At 35.3% G+C, this 16,373-nt stretch overlaps 1 protein-coding gene across 1 annotated transcript in view; it reads left to right on the forward strand.

Moving 5' to 3' along the window:
• METTL15 (methyltransferase like 15) overlaps positions 1-16,373 on the forward strand; it is a 168,672-nt gene that overhangs the window by 45,052 nt on the left and 107,247 nt on the right. The window lies entirely within an intron of this gene.

A 16,373-nucleotide genomic window follows, 5' to 3' on the forward strand; every position in this document is an offset into this window, starting at 1 on the left:
CTAGAGGCCTGGTGCATGAAATTTGTGCACTGGAGTGTGTGTCCCTCATCCCAGCCTGCACCCTCTCCAATCTGGGACCCCCTCGGGGCATGTCCGACTGCCAGATGTCCACAGGGATTGGGCCTAAACTGGCAGTCGGACATCCCTCTCACAATCTGGGACTGCTGGCTCCCAACCGCTCACCTGCCTGCCTGCCTGATTGCTCCTAACTGCTTCTGCCTGCCAGCCTGATCACCCCCTAACCACTCTCCTGCCAGCCTGATTGACACCTAACTGCTCCCCTGCCGACACGATCACCCACAACTGCCTTCCCCTGCCGGCCATCTTGTGCCCACATGGGGGCAACCATCTTGTGCAAGGGTATGTTGGTCAATTTGCATATTACCTCTTTATTATATAAGATGCATCCTAATAAATTTAATTAAAAATTAAAAAACATTAATTACACTTGGGTATTAATCATTGAAAAACTGAAATCACTATTTCCTTGATAACTATTTTGATATTTAATTTATTACTATTATATCTTTCTTTACTGGTCTAAAACTAAAACAAGCATTTTACAAAATTTATCTGTGGAACAGTATGATTTTAAAATAAAAGGTACATTAGATGGTGTTGTTATCCTGATTGATCATTCTCCTGCTGTCATAAAAAAAGAAATACTGCGCCATTGTCTTCAATCCCATTGTCTGTGATTACTTGGTAACCACCACTTTAATTCTAATATTGGTATGGAAGAATGTCTTTATCTGAAAATAAAAAGTATGTTTCTGTTTAAAAGAGAATAAAACAGATATTGTGCATAGTTTATAGTTGTCCCCTCCCCAAAATTGCTACATAATTTCCTTTCACTTTGAAAAACTAGTTAATAATCATTTCAGTGTTTTCTAAGTCTAGTGGTATATACAAGATAACTAACTTGTGTTTCCTCTTCATCGCCCATTTTGAAAATACTACTCTTTATGCTGATGGTCTAATTCTCTACCATTAGTGATCTTGGATAATAATGTAAGATTACTTTCTATATTCTCAATGATAAGGTGAATTTGTAGTTTAAATTGATTAGTCTGGAAAACAATGTAAGTGCACAGGAAATATCTTAGTAAAGGTAGGAGAAAGTACAGAATATAACTTTCCTAGCCCTTTTTCTTGTCTTTGTAACTTTCTTCTTGATTAGCATCCCCATTTCTAATATTATGAGCTATGTTGTATCACTTATCTTCAATTCTAGTGACTTAAATCTCTAGCTCAGGATTCAAATTTGATTTTTTTATTTAACTAATTTTAATTGATTGTAAAATCCTAGACTGGGACTTCATAAATTCAAACAATAGTTGCTTGAAACTGAAAATGTATAACTGCGTGGGTCCACTTATATGCAATTTTTTTTCAGTAAAGACTTTAACTGTTTTCCATCTGAGGTTGGGAGTCTTTTTTGTAGATTGCTGCAATAGCACCACATCTGTTTGACAAACAAGATAATTTCTTTACCTAAAAGCAAACATATTGGTGGAGGACATAGAAAACAAATAGGTAAATAAAACTATATAGGAATATATATTTTTAGGTTATGATAATATGATCAAAGTTCCGCATTTTGCTACAGCAAGATTAGTTTAGTTTTCGTATTGTGTTTAGAGAGGGGAAAGAAGACTGGATATGAGGAGATTAGTTAATAGATAAAAGGCAATGAAGGTCAGAATAATGATAGCAATGAAAGGGAGTCAGAGAATTTTAAGAACTAAAAAATTGTTGTACTTGGATATTTCAAAAGAAATATATATTAATTATGAAAAATTTAAAAATACAGATAAGTTTGAATGCAACCAAATATAGCCCCTGTAATTGAGGATAATAACTATTAATCCCATTTGCATATATCCATGTTTATATGATTTTTCTTTTCTTATACAATTGGAATCATACTATTTATACTTTTCATACTTAGCTAAAATTTTAAATATATTTTTCTATAATGTAGTCATTATAAAAGCTTGAGTATCTGGGTCAGAATCCTGGCCTTACAATGTACTGGCTGTGTCCTTGGCAGGTTACTTTATTCCGCTGTGCATTCGTTTCCTCATCTATAAAATTAGTATCTATATATACGCCCAGTGACCGAATGGCGGGACAACCAGAATGACTGGTCAACCAGTTGCTGTGATGCGCACTGACTACCAGGGGGCAGATGCTCAACCCAGGAGCTGCCCCCTGGTGGTCATTGCACTCCCATAGTGGGAGCACCGCTCCCCTGACCAGGATGAGTGACGCTCCCACAGTGTGCCGATTCCCGCAGGCCTCGCCCCTCACCATTGCAGGAATCCATGCACCAGGCCTCTAGTAGGGCTATAATAAGGGTTAAATCAGCTAATATTGGAAAAATCTTTAGATGACTGCCTTGTACCTAATAAGTTCAAAAGAAGTGATTCCTATTATTATCATCCACTATAATTCTACACTATCAATTTATATTGACTGTATACTATTGCATCATGCTATCCATTCTTAGGAGACAGTATTAGTGTGTAGTCTTTGTAGCCAAGTAAACCTGGCTAGTACTGCCAGTTATTATTACCTATGTGAACTTGAACCATTGACCTTACTTCTGGAAGACTATTACCTTGTTTGTAAAATGAGGTTATAATACTGCTGTGTAGGGTTTTTGTTAAAAACAAACCAAAACATTCATATAAAACACCAACTCAGAAAATTGCCTGGCACAGAATATCCACTCAATAAATGTTAAAGTAGAATAGCTGCATTAAAGGCATCAAAAGTCTAATTTTTAAAATATTGTTTTTAAAATTGAGAAGGCATGAGTTTGATAAATTTCTTTTTTTCACAAATATAATTTTTAGCTGGATATAGTAGGAGAAAAATTCTCTCTAAATAACGCTGATCCACATTGTTGTTATTTATTAAACTTCTGCATTGTTAATTTAAGATATTCGGTCTTATGAGAAATGAAACATTTTTATAATGTCTGTAAAAATACGTATAAAAGTTTTAAAATAATTTATATAAACTATTGCTGAAGTAGTAAAATGAAATGTATTATGTGCAAAGAATTAACACCTAACATTTTATTGTGCAAATTTCTACCGGTGAATAAGGGCTCTCCATTGAAAATATATAGTTCAGTTAATTTTTTTCTTTTTAAGTTCTTGGCCTCAAATCAAGAAAAATGCTGATTTCTACAAAGATGATTGAAACAAATGTCTTCAAATTTCAAACATTTGCTGGCAAAGCAGATGATTTATTTGAGACAAGTATTTTAGGTTGTGTGAAGACTTCAACTAAAATGTTTTCTATGCATTTAGAAAACTGTATTTAATATGAATTATGACAATGTAGGCACATTTGGGTAGTATGGATTAGGCAAGAAAAAGTGAAAATCAGAACACAGAACCCTGAGAACTGTAAAATTACTCACTTGATGAAATAAGTTAGGAGAACACTTGAAGTTTTGAGTGCTTTCTTCATTTACTTTATTAATTTTCATGGTTTTTCTTGGTATTGGTTTCCTTGTCTGATGTGAGAAAAAGTGATGGAGTCTATTGAAATTTAGATCTCTTGGAATTCCTTTATGTCCTGAGAAGGAACATTTAATGTGAAAGACCAAAAAGAGGTGTTTTTTTAAGATATATTTTTATTAATTTCAGAGAGAAAGGGAGAGGGAGGGAGAGAGAGAGACAAACATCAGTGATGAGAGAGAGAATCATTAATAGGCTACCTTCTGCACACCCCCTACTGGGGATCAAGTCCGCAACCTGAGTATGTGCCCTGACTAGGATTTGAACCATGACCTGGTTCATAGCTCAACCACCGAGCCACACAGGCCAGGTGCCCAAAGTTAGCTTTAATTGCTTCAGTGGGTGAATGCATAGATTGATTAATTTTTTTAAAAAGTTGAACAATCCATGAGTTTATTTTATGCATGTGGACAAAATTTAAGACATTACTACAATTTGAAACTATAAGTTTTACTGTGTTATTACACTGATTTGGGACTTCAGCCTTTTGATTTTTGGATAAGAAATATTTAACTAAGTTACTTTCTTTTCACTTTCCATAAAGGTGGAAGTGATTTGATGCTTGACTGCCTGATTTGTTTCTATATCATTTGCCTGCCCAGACATTCTACTAAGAGAAACCTATACTAGCAGTGTGGTTACTTATTCAGGATTATGCCATTGTGAAAACTTATATACATGTACATATTCACCACTCTTAACCCAGCATTTTTACATGGCAATTTATCATTAACATTTTTCATACTAGCAAATATAAATAAATATACAGTGTATTGACTGCATACTATTTTGCTGTAAAAATATACCACAAATATTTAAGTAATTCATTGCTGTTAGAAATTCCCTCTGTTTCCAGTTTTGCTATTATTGGTGTTAATTGCTTGACATAGACCAAAGGTTAGGTACTGTTTGTTACATATTACCAAATGCCCTCCAGAAAATATCTACCAATTGAAATTCTACCAGCACAATTATTGGTGCCCCTTTCCTACAAAACCAAATATTAGTGTTTTGTTTTTTGTCAAAAGAAATTTATTTCTATATAATTATATTCTTATATTATATGTAAAGTTTAATATTTAATCTTTATCTATTTAAAATGTGCCCATTTAAAAACAATTTAGGTGTTATTTTTTATTGTTTCAGACAAAACACAGTATTATTGACATTAATACTTTCAAATCATTCCCCCATTTATCCCATTTAAGAAATTTATATGTATATTATTTTTATAGGTTTGTTCTGTATGTGTCTCAGAAATTTTAATTTTTATAAAACAATCTGTTTTTTATGTATTTTACAATGTTTTGTGCCATTTTTTTTTTAATGCTAGGATAGATCTTCCCCATTCTAGGTCTATACTGTTGTTCACTTAAATTTTCTTCTTATTCTTGAAAAGTTTAATTTTTTAATACTAATTTTATAAGCTAACTATAATTTATTTTTATCCAATGTAGGATAAAAGAAGACCTTTTGTATATATTCATTTAAAATCCAATCTAGAAATATTTTAACTGGAGTATTTAGTTCCTTTATATATAATCACTGATAGATGTGGTAGAAATCTGTAATCTTAGTTTTTTGTCTTTTTTTTTCCTAATTGGATGGCTTACATATATATTACTGTTTTTCCCTTGTTAATTTGTGATGATATATTTTTTCCTATAATATTTTTATTAAGTGAAGTTTGGCATACATGCATGAAAATACAGACATTTTATGTGTAAGTTCCATGAATTTTAGTAAATGAATATATACTTATAATCACTACCTAGATGAATATATAGAACATTTTTGCACCCTACACGTGTACTTCAAAGGTAACCAACATGTTCACTTTATCACCTCCTTTTTCTGCACTTTGAATTTCATTTAAATTATATAGAATATAATAATTTATGGCTGTATTTTTGCATTCAACATGTTAGTGATAGTGCTATACATCCTTGATAGGATTAGTAGTTCATTTTTTAAATTGCAGTATAATATACTATGACTATATGGCAATCCTATGATAGATTATAATGATCTATAAGAGTACAAATTATGTTTTCATTGCTGGATAAATAAATGAGCAAATGAATCTTTGACTCCTCCACATTTTTTATTTCAAATTGATGCGTATTGACAATTATATCTCAAACTTTTTTTTAAAAATCTTGTTTCTTTTCTGATATCACTGTTACATTAATATTTCCATGATCCTGAATTCAGCAAAACTGACTAAAAAGTAATCTGGCCAATTTTGTTGTAAACCTAAAAGTGCTCTAAAAATATTCTATTTAATAAAAATTAATCTGAAACTGTGATTAGTTTTTTGCTTTCTGTTTAGTTTTTACTAGTTTGGGCCAGTCAGTGAGGGTAGCTTTTTAATGACCAAGAAGGGCCTGGGACCCCTGCCATTCAAGCATGCTAGTGTTTATGAAAGGCATATTAACATGAGTTATGGCAGTCCTCTCTTTGTGTGTCTCCTTCCTACTAGAGAATTAGTGCACATTTAAGTTTTCTAAGGCTGACAAAAAACAAAGAAAAGAAGGAAATCTAACCTTTTGTGACAGCATGGATGAACCTGGAGAGTATTATGCTAAGTGAAATAAGCCAGTCAGAGAAAGACAAATACCATATGATTTCACTTATATGTGGAATCTAATGAACAAAGTAAACAGATAAAATAGAAGCAAACTCATAGATAGAGATCGGACTGACAGCTGTCAGAGGGGAGGGGCATTGTGGGGCTGAGTGAAAAAGGTGAAGAGATTGAGCAGAAAAAAACCAACAAACTCATAGACTCTGATACCAGTATGGTGATTACCAGAGGGGAAGGGAGTTGGTTGGAAGTAGAAGAGGGTAAAGGGGCGATAAATGGAGATGGAAGGAGACTTGACTTTGAGTGATGAACACAAAAACAGTATACAGATGAGGTATTATGGGATTGTACACTTGAAACCTATATAATCTAATCTAATAAAAGAGAAACATGCAAATTGACCGCACCTCTGCTACACCCACAGGCCACACCCACAAGCCATGCCCACAAGCCAATCAGGAGTGAATATGCAAATTAACCCAACTAAATTGGCTGTGGCCACGGAGCTGAAGCAAGCAGGAGGCTTGGGTTGCCCCCGACGATGGAGGAAGCAAAGCTTCCCGCCTGCCCTGCCGGCCCTGAGCTCTGCTCAAGGCTACAAAGTTTCAATTATAGAAGATAAATAAATCCCAGATACCTGCTTCCAGCTGCCATGGCCTCCGCTCAAGGAGGGGCTGGGAGCCTGGGTTTCAACCCAAGCTTCCAGGACCTAGGCTCCGCTCAAGGCTACAAAGTTTCAATTATAGAACATAAATAAATCCCAGATACTGCTTCCAGCCCGCAGCCGTGGTCAGCCTGAAAATGGCCATGAGCCCCTCACCCAGGCTGGCCAGGCACCCTAGTGGGGACCCCCACCCTAAAGGGGGTGTGGCCATCCTGAAAACGGCCCTCAGCCCCTCACCCAGGCTGGCCAGGCACCCCAGTGGGACCCCCACCCTGATCCAGGACACCCTTCAGGGCAAACCAGCCGGCCCCGACCTGTGCACCAGGCCTCTATCCTATTATATAGAAGGGTAATATGCAAATGGACCTTAACAGCAGAATGACTGCAAATGACTGGTCACTATGACACACACTGACCACCAGGAGGAAGACGCTCAATGCAGGAGCTGCCCCCTGGTGGTCAGTGCACTCCCACAGGGGGAGCTCTGCTCAGCCACAAGCCAGGCTGCCAGCTGCCAGCACAGCGGTGAATGTGGGAGCCTCTCCCGCCTCCTCAGCAGCACTAAGGATGTCAGACTGCAGCTTAGGCCTGCTCCCTGCTGGCAAGTGGACATCTCCCGAGGGCTCCTGGGCTGCAAGAGGGATGTCTGACTGCCAGCTTAGGCCCAATCCCCTCGGGAGCGGGCCTAAGCCAGCAGGTGGACATCCCCCGAGGGGTCCCAGACTACAAGAGGGCACAGGCCAGGCTGAGGGACCCCCCCCAAGTGCACAAATTTTTGTGCACCAGGCCTCTAGTTTTATGTAATTTTATCAACCAATGTTACCCCAATAAATTCAATACTTTTTTAAATAAAAAAGCAAGGTAGGAACAAGATGATTTTTATAAACAATACACATGAAAATAATATTTTGAATAGTACTTTCCCCAGTTCCTTAGTTCTTTATTTAAATTTCTTAGTGCTTTTATTGTTTTTCTGTAAGACTTGAGGAGGAAGAAAAATGAATTCTGATTAATTGCTATTGAGTGTTTGTTACCAGTTTTCCTTTAATTATTATTGCTAAAGAAAGTAAAAGCAAAATAAATGAAATTTACACACACACACACACACACACACACACACACACACACACTAAATCTTTCATATTTTTCACTAGGTTTAGTTCCCTTCCTCTCAACTCTGACAATAGCTACTGGAGGTAATAACATTGATTGATAAAAGTTCATTTTCCGTTCTTTCCTGTTTGTCTTGTGGAGCTAGAAAATGGCCAAAAGAGAAGATAAATAATATAGAAATATTCATGCCCAGAGGTATGAGTCACTAATCAGTTATATAAAAATATGGTCTCAAACATATATATAGAGAGACACTATTGAGTCATAATCAATTTTAAGTAATTTGTTACTAATAACATTTAAAGATAATACATTTAAATACTTAGGCCAGTGGTTGGCTTATAATTAATTCTCAATTAGCATTTTCTCATCATTACTAGCAAACTTTTGCAATATTTTACTTTTAAGTTTTTAGAATTTTAGCTGATTCAAGTTAATGTTATGGTAATATGTCACTTAATAATTTGCAAATATTTTCTTATAAGGGGTGAAAGGGTTAATAATAGGTACTAGTTTGGAATCAAACTAACAGTCTGTTCTATCTTTCCTACAGAGTAGGCAATCCGGAGTATGTGTAAACTGTGAAAACCATCATTTACTTAATGTGACTCAGAGAAAAACTTTAGAGAGAGTCCCTGGATAAAGGATATTGCAAGTTTGTTTTTAATGATAGTCCTACTATCCATGTTTTAGTTAATGTGTTTAATTTTAAATTAGGTGTTAAAATAAGAGGGAATATCACATCTTTAAAAGCATAAAATACTTGCTTTTTATATTCTTAAAATAATTTCCAATTTGAAATTTATCTACAGTGGTTCCTTAAATTATCCTATCTAATAAAGAGGAAATATGCTAATTGGCTCTCATGCTGTTGCAAAGATGGTGGCACCCACAGTCAATAAGGAGGGAATATGCTAATTGCTGCCCCACCCTCAAAGAGGGTGGTGCCCACACCAATAAAGAGGGAATATGCTAATTGACTGTCCCGCCCTCAAGGATGGCAGTGCCCACAGCCAATAAGGAGGGAATATGTTAATTGACTGCCACGCCTTTAAAGATGGCGGCGCCCACAGCCACAAGATGGTGGTGCCCAGTTCCCTCAGCCCTGCCGGGGCGGCAGGCACGCAACAAGGCCGGACCCGCCCGCCTCCAGAGTCACCCAGTCCCCTCAGCCCCCCAGCCACCCAGGGCCGCCCGAGGCTCAGGTAACCAGGGCCGGCTGAGGCTTGCACTGCTGGCAGTGGCAGCAGCAGAGGTGTGATGGGGCGTCGCCTTCCCTTGATCGCCGAGTCACCTCCCGCCCCTGAGGGCTCCTGGACTGTGAGAGGGAGCAGGCCGGGCTGAGGGACCCCCTTCTCCAGTGCATGAATTTTTATTCACCGGACCTCTAGTGTATAATAAGCTTCATAGTACCAGAGTTTATATTTTTGCTATATTTGTCCTGCAGTGTGTTAGACATTGTAGCCATTGACGGATAGTTCTTTTGATTAAATTGAGTTCAATTTAAAATAGGTAAACACTAGAATTTTAGTTTTAAAGCAGCTGGAGTACAGATTCTTTTAAGAGCATTGAGTTTTGAGTCAGACTGATTTGGTCTCAAATTGCAACCCCATCTTTCAAAAGTCTGGGCAAGTTACTTAATCTTGAGCCTTAGTTTCTACCTATCCTTATTATTTGCATTTGCAAGGATGATAATACCTATTTTTTATAATAGTTATTAGGATTATATACATGCAAAGCATTTTGAAATGTGAGTAGCACATAATAGCCATTGACCAGTTAGTAGTTATCATCATTGTCTTCCTATTTTTGATAGTTCAGGATCAACTTGACTCTACTATTAAAAGAAATCTATTGTTCACTAATGCACTTAGAAATAAAATTATTTCCCTCTAATGGTTTTTGGTTTAAAACTATTTTACATATTATTTTAAAGCTTAAGGCAAAAGCAAAGTGAAGAATCATTTATTCTAGTTTTGTATGTTATTTATTCACTTAATAAATATTTATAGAGTTCTAATTATGTTTCAGGTAGCATTTACAGCCCTTAGGATATAACAGTTAACAGAACCCATCCAAGTTTTCATGAGTTTATGCCCAACTGGGGAAGACATAATTAATACATAATCAAAGAAACATTTAAATATATGCACATTTATGTGTAATATATACATATTTATATACAACATGTGATATATTTATGTATGCACATATATATATTTTTAAATATATAGTAGAGTCAAGAGTTTTGTTTTAGCCATGTTAAATTTTAGATGCATAGTAGAAATCCAAGTAGAAATGACAAATATGGCATTAGGGCTTTTGGGTCTAGAGAATGAATAAAAAGTTAGTCCATAGAAAGTATTTAAAGCCATGAGCAGGGAAGAGAGTAGCTTGAGGAAGGAATCATCTACCATGTGACATGCTGTGGTCAAGTAAGAATTGAGTTTTGCAGAGATAGAGGATTATTGGTGATTTTGTGAGGAGATGCTGTGGGGAAGTTGTTGGGATTAAAAACCTGATTGGAGTGGGTTGAACAGAGATTGTTATAGGGACAGCAAATATAGGTAAACTGTATCAGAAAATTCTGTATTTTTGTCAATAATTGTGAAATACTTTACAGTCAACAAAAAAAATCGATTTTTTAAATGTTTATATGCTTAAAGTTTCTTTTTCTTTGTATAAATCTTAATAATCTTTTCAGTGTTATTACTGATTGATTTATGGGAAGGGTAATTTTATGAATTTGGATTTTATATGTGTAATAAAAATTGTTTACTGGTTTACCCCTTGATATGAAAACACGTTTGACAAAGCCTACTATATTTAATTATAAATAACCATAATTGCCTAGTTTTTCATTAAATACAATAATACATAGTACCTATACCGTAGGTGAAAATAGCAGGGTTTGCAGTGTGGAAAAACTTTAAATCCTTCAAGGTTGGTAATATTTAGTTAGATAATAATTCTATGTATAATTTTAAAAAAATACAGTATATGTATTTGTCTTTAGTAATTGCCTTTAGTGTCTTAATTTTACCCATCACCACAGTCATATAACATTTAAAATTTATTTTTAGCAAGAGGATATATATCAAAAGCAAGGAGATTCCTTGGATAGATTTAGGTGTTGGAATCTGAAAACATACTCATATTGGTTAATCTTTAATTGCATATTTTGGAAATAAACCATTTTACCAATTAAGTAGCTTTTTCTGTTACCTTAGTACTTATGGCATTTGAAAATAATAATGAATACTATATTACAAAATTTTATCCAGTTAACTTTTTAAATGGAAAGACATTTTGGGACATATCATAGTTGATTCCACCCATTTCTGGCATATGGTTCATCAAGCAATATATGAATCGTATAAGTTTTTTGAACATAAATTCAAAGCTATCATTGGAAAGATATTTTAATATTCTGACAAAGTCTTAAGCCAAGGGATATATGGTATTTAATTTATTGTGATTTTTTTAAATGATAAAATGTATTAATTAAATTTGATCTTTTTTTATTTAAGGATGAAAATATCAAGTCAGATATTCATTTATTGGAATTCATTTACTATGAATTAAGTTAATGATCCTATATAATAATAGGCTAATATGCAAATTGACCAAACGGTGGAACAACCGGTCTCTGTGATGCGCACTGACCACCAGGGGGCAGATGCTCAATGCAGGAGCTGCCCCCTGGTGGTCAGTGTGCTCCCACAAGAGGAGCACCGCTCAGCCAGAAGCCAGGCTTATGGCTGGCGAGTGCAGTGGGGGTGTCGGAGCCTCTCCCATCTCCATGGCAGTCACACCTCCCCCAAGGGCTCCCAGATGGAAAGAGGGTGCAGGCCAGGCTGAGGGACTCTCCCCCCGCAAGTGCACGAATTTCATGCACTAGGCCTCTAGTGTAATAATATCAAACAACTCTTTAAAAAAAACCTGACTCATGCCTAAATGTTAACTTCTTAGTTTATGATATTTATAACAATAAACAGTTATTGAATAGAAGTATAAAAGAAACAAGAAACAGAAAGGTGTGAAGTGATTTTTAAAAAGTGATACATAATAAGCAGTGACAGCTGATGTTAAGATGCACCTGAATTTATATTCAGTTGCCTAGTTTCGGAGTCTTGCTGCTTTTTGTATACTCTTTTGGCTGAGCCATATCTTTTAAAATACCTTTGGAAGTATGGTTATTATTGTAATTTCCCTGAATATAAATGATATAATTATAGATACCCATTCTCTGTTACTTTCTCTTTTTATATTGGGAAATGTCATCACTAACTTCTTTTGGTTTAAAATAATAGTGTTTGCTGATTGGAAACTGTGTTCACATAAATGATAGTATAAAATATGTAAACTTGTTTCTTAGTAACTCATTCATCTTAGTTTATTTTTAATGTTTAAATTTATGAAATATCATTTACCATATTTTTCTCAATGTGTAATTTAGGTACATAGCTTATTTTAGTGTTGTTTTGTTTCCTAGAGCACATTTTAACTTGTAATAAAATATAGCATACAGGTGATATTATAAACTGTCTGAAATACTGTACCAGTAAATATGTTGTTGAATTTTCATTTCTCTCAGCAGCCCACAAAAAATGTTAAATACTTTTTGTCGATTCATTAGTTCCAAATTTCATACTATTTTGAAATATGGAGATATAAACTTTGTTGCAAAGTCACTAATAACTTGAACTACCAAATAAGGTTTTTGTGTGTTTAATTTAATGGCATTATATCCTCTGTCTCTTCATTTTTTAATTTCCAAAGAAAGCAACAAAGCCTACAGAATGTCATAATAGAGAAAAATAGGATTATGTCTAAAGTCAATATCAAATATTATTTGTGGAGAAAGAGACCATGAAATAACTTCAAGGATTTTTCCTAAAGCTCTAATTTGAATTCTTTTATATTGTTTACAAACTCCTTATATCTATATCTTGGTCTCTTATTTTGAAAAACAAATCTGGATCAATTTATTAATGTCTCAACCATAGAACAAATGGTAGTAAATGAAAGAGACCAATTTGATTCCATCTGTTGAAGTATACAATTGGTGAACGTGTATAGAAGAAAACTTCCATGGGTGAATAATTTTCATTTGATAGTTCCCTGTGGCAGTTAGATAGCTAGTACATTAAAACTCATATTTTATAGAATATCAAAAGGATGCCATATAAGAGTATTTTATGCTTTGTTTAAATAACATTTTAATGGAAATTTCAATAAAATGAAAGACTCCCCAATTGATCACAAGCAACTGTTTTCATTGCAACAGCACTTAGTTATAAAGCCATTACTACAGAGTTCTTTGAGACAGATTTTATATATATTTGCAATGCTATTGATTTATAATTTTTCTTTTCAAGGCTCCTGCTAGAGCCCACTACAGTGCTCTGTATTTTGAGTTCATGCAATTGATCTGCTCTTAAATGTTGATTATACTTTATTGACTGCTTTAACTTTTTTGATCAATAGTTATTCAAAAGTTGACTGAATGCTGTTTATTACTGATGATTTTAAGATTATGTCTCATAAAGAGAAACCTCTGACTTCTAATTTCTCTTAATAGTTCTCTTACTGTGAAAGTAACCATTTATTTAGAGAAGGGAAGTAGATGACCTCTTTTTGCATTTATCCTAGATCATGGATAAAATGCTTTTCTCACATGAACCCCCTCCACTCCCCATGGCTCACAATAACCAAGATAATTTATACTTTCATAAGTGATGATTAAAAATGAAGTTTTTTCAGATTGTAGGAAAAATAATTATTTCAAACAACTATCAGTCTTTTGATTACTTACTCTTAGGATTTAAATTTTCAGCTCACTTCATGTTATGTTGTTATAATAGAGTTATTTCAAGTCTATTCAACTTTATTAAAATTCAAAGATTTTTTAAAATTTATAGTCAATTATGTTTAGATCCTATTTTTAGAGTTACAGAATATTTGATCTTGAAGAGATTAAAAAAAAATTTCCTTGCTTTATCATTGAGAAAATTAAGGCCTAAAAGGTAAAGTGACTTGCCTGAAGTCATCATGTAGCCACATCCTAATATATAAAAAGCCAGGGCCCTGTCAGGACCAAAACAACCAGATGGATGACTGAGCAGCAGGCTGCATGGGGTGACAAGGTCGGCAGGGAGGTTAGTGAGGGAGGACCAAAGGACTGGACAGCAGGCTGCGTGGGGCAACCAGGCCAGCAGGGGGGGTAGTGAGGGAGACCAAACGACTGGACAGCAGGCTGCGTGGGGCGACAAGGTCGGCAGGGAGGTTAGTGAGGGACGACCAAACGACTGGACAGCAGGCTGCGTGGGGCGACAAGGTCGGCAGGGAGGTTAGTGAGGGACGACCAAACGACTGGACAGCAGAGTGCATGGGGTGACCAGGCCAGCAGGGGGGCTAATGAGGGTCGACCAAACGACTGGACAGCAGGCTGCATGGGGCAACCAGGCCAGCAGGGGGGGGGCAGTTAGGGGCAACCAGGCCGGCAGGGGGGGCAGTTGGGGGCTACCAGTCCGGCAGGGGGGCAGTAAGGGGTGACCAGACCGGCGGGGGGAGCAGTTGGGGGTGACCTGAATGGCAAGGGGGACAGTTGGGGGCGATCAGGCTGGCAGGCAGAGGCGGTTAGGGATGATCAGGCTGGCAGGCAGGTGAGCAGTTAGGAGCCAGAAGTCCCGGATTGTGACAGGAATGTCTGACTGCAGGTGATTGGGCCTAAACGTGCAGTCGGACATCCCCCGAGGGGTCCCGGATTGAAGAGTGTACAGGCTGGGCCGAGTAACCCCTCCCCCCAAGTACATGAATTTCGTGCACTGGGCCTCTAGTTTTTATATAAATAGCTTAGCATGATGCATATACAGGAAAAGTTTAGTAATTATCTATTGAATTACATATATTTTGATACCTGAATAAATATGATAGAAGAGAATCAGCGTTTATATTAGGTAGTCTTATAATGTGAATTAATACAAAAAGAAACATTATTAATAAAATTAAGTGAACTTTTAACATTTGTAATGATGGATTAAGGCAAGAGTTGTTATACGTACAGCTCATTTGCTTTAGTTACAATTTGTTCAACCAAAGTAATAGATGTAGACTGGCTCTAATGAGCATTATTTTATATTTTATTTACATTGTACTACATAATTAAGTTATAACATCGATACTACTAATAATAACTTTGACAGCAGACATGTACTACATGAGTAGGCAAGTGGTGCTTCTTTTATATTATTATCATAATAAGGTTTATCTTTTATAGTTACCCCTGAAGTTATAAATTTCTTATAGAACTGAACCAGCATGAATGTTGGTACACTTGGCTTAAGGATTTAACATTGGTGATAGTGCTTGTAAAGTTTCATCTGAAATTTTAAAGCAAACATTTAGTCTACATAAGTTGATAAAATTTGTGTAAGTTTTCTTATAATGTCTTTGGTTTGGGTGTCAGGGAAATTCAAATTGCTTCCCCCCTCTTTTTGTTATATATAGTACTATATGGGATATTCTTGAGAATTCAATATTTAACTAAAATTGGGAGACTTAGAAAAAAACCTGGAAAAGATTAAATGTTATTTATGCTTTATGTTAACATAAATTTACCTTTAAGTGCTGTATCTTTTTATCAAAAAATATTTTTACTAGAGAAGTTAGTCAGTATTCTTTTTTAGAACTTAAAAAAAAACTTTAAATCTGTGCTATATTTCAGGTTTTGTGGTTAGTACTCTACTGTTTAATTATGAACTTCAAGTATATAAAAGCAAGTGGTGACATATAGAAGAGTTCTTTTGACACAGAATATTTTAAGAAGTAACAACAATTGCATGTCTGAAATTAAACTCCTGAAAGTCAAGGTTGATTTATTTTTAAGACTATTGTGAAAACTAAGTCAGAAAATATAGCTTACCACTGTATTCTAACAGTAAAATATCTTAGCTAATTAACAGAAAATGCTGATTTTTTTTTCTGCCTAATTTTCTGCTCCTAGCAAGAGTAAGAATTTTCTTTATCTGGGCTAAATTTTTAATATTATTTTTCATTAGCCTGCTTCTGACCTGTTTGGTATGTCATTGTTTATGTATTTAAAGCCTTTTTTCATAACGATTAACCAGATCATCTGAAGTTATTTGGGGTATTATGTTTTACTTAAAACAGACAAGGCAACTAAACTTCTTTGCTAATTTGTATATCTTTTCAGGATCAGGTATTCAAAGATTATATCTTATCTATCTTGTGTTATCTTCTCTTAACAATGTATCAAATAAATAGGCTTGATACTTTGCACTGTAAACATAGAAATGAGATTGACTGAAAATAAGAGATAACACCTTCTGGAATACACTACTTGGCATAATTAAAAGATTTCCAGGCTTTAAGTGATTATCAATTTAATTGGAGTCATGTTTATTGCAACATACTTCTAGAATTGGAGATAGAGAATTGAGGGTAGGAG

The sequence above is a fragment of the Myotis lucifugus genome, unplaced genomic scaffold, assembly GCF_000147115.1.
Source record: "Myotis lucifugus unplaced genomic scaffold, Myoluc2.0 scaffold_92, whole genome shotgun sequence".
Taxonomy (NCBI): domain Eukaryota; kingdom Metazoa; phylum Chordata; class Mammalia; order Chiroptera; family Vespertilionidae; genus Myotis; species Myotis lucifugus.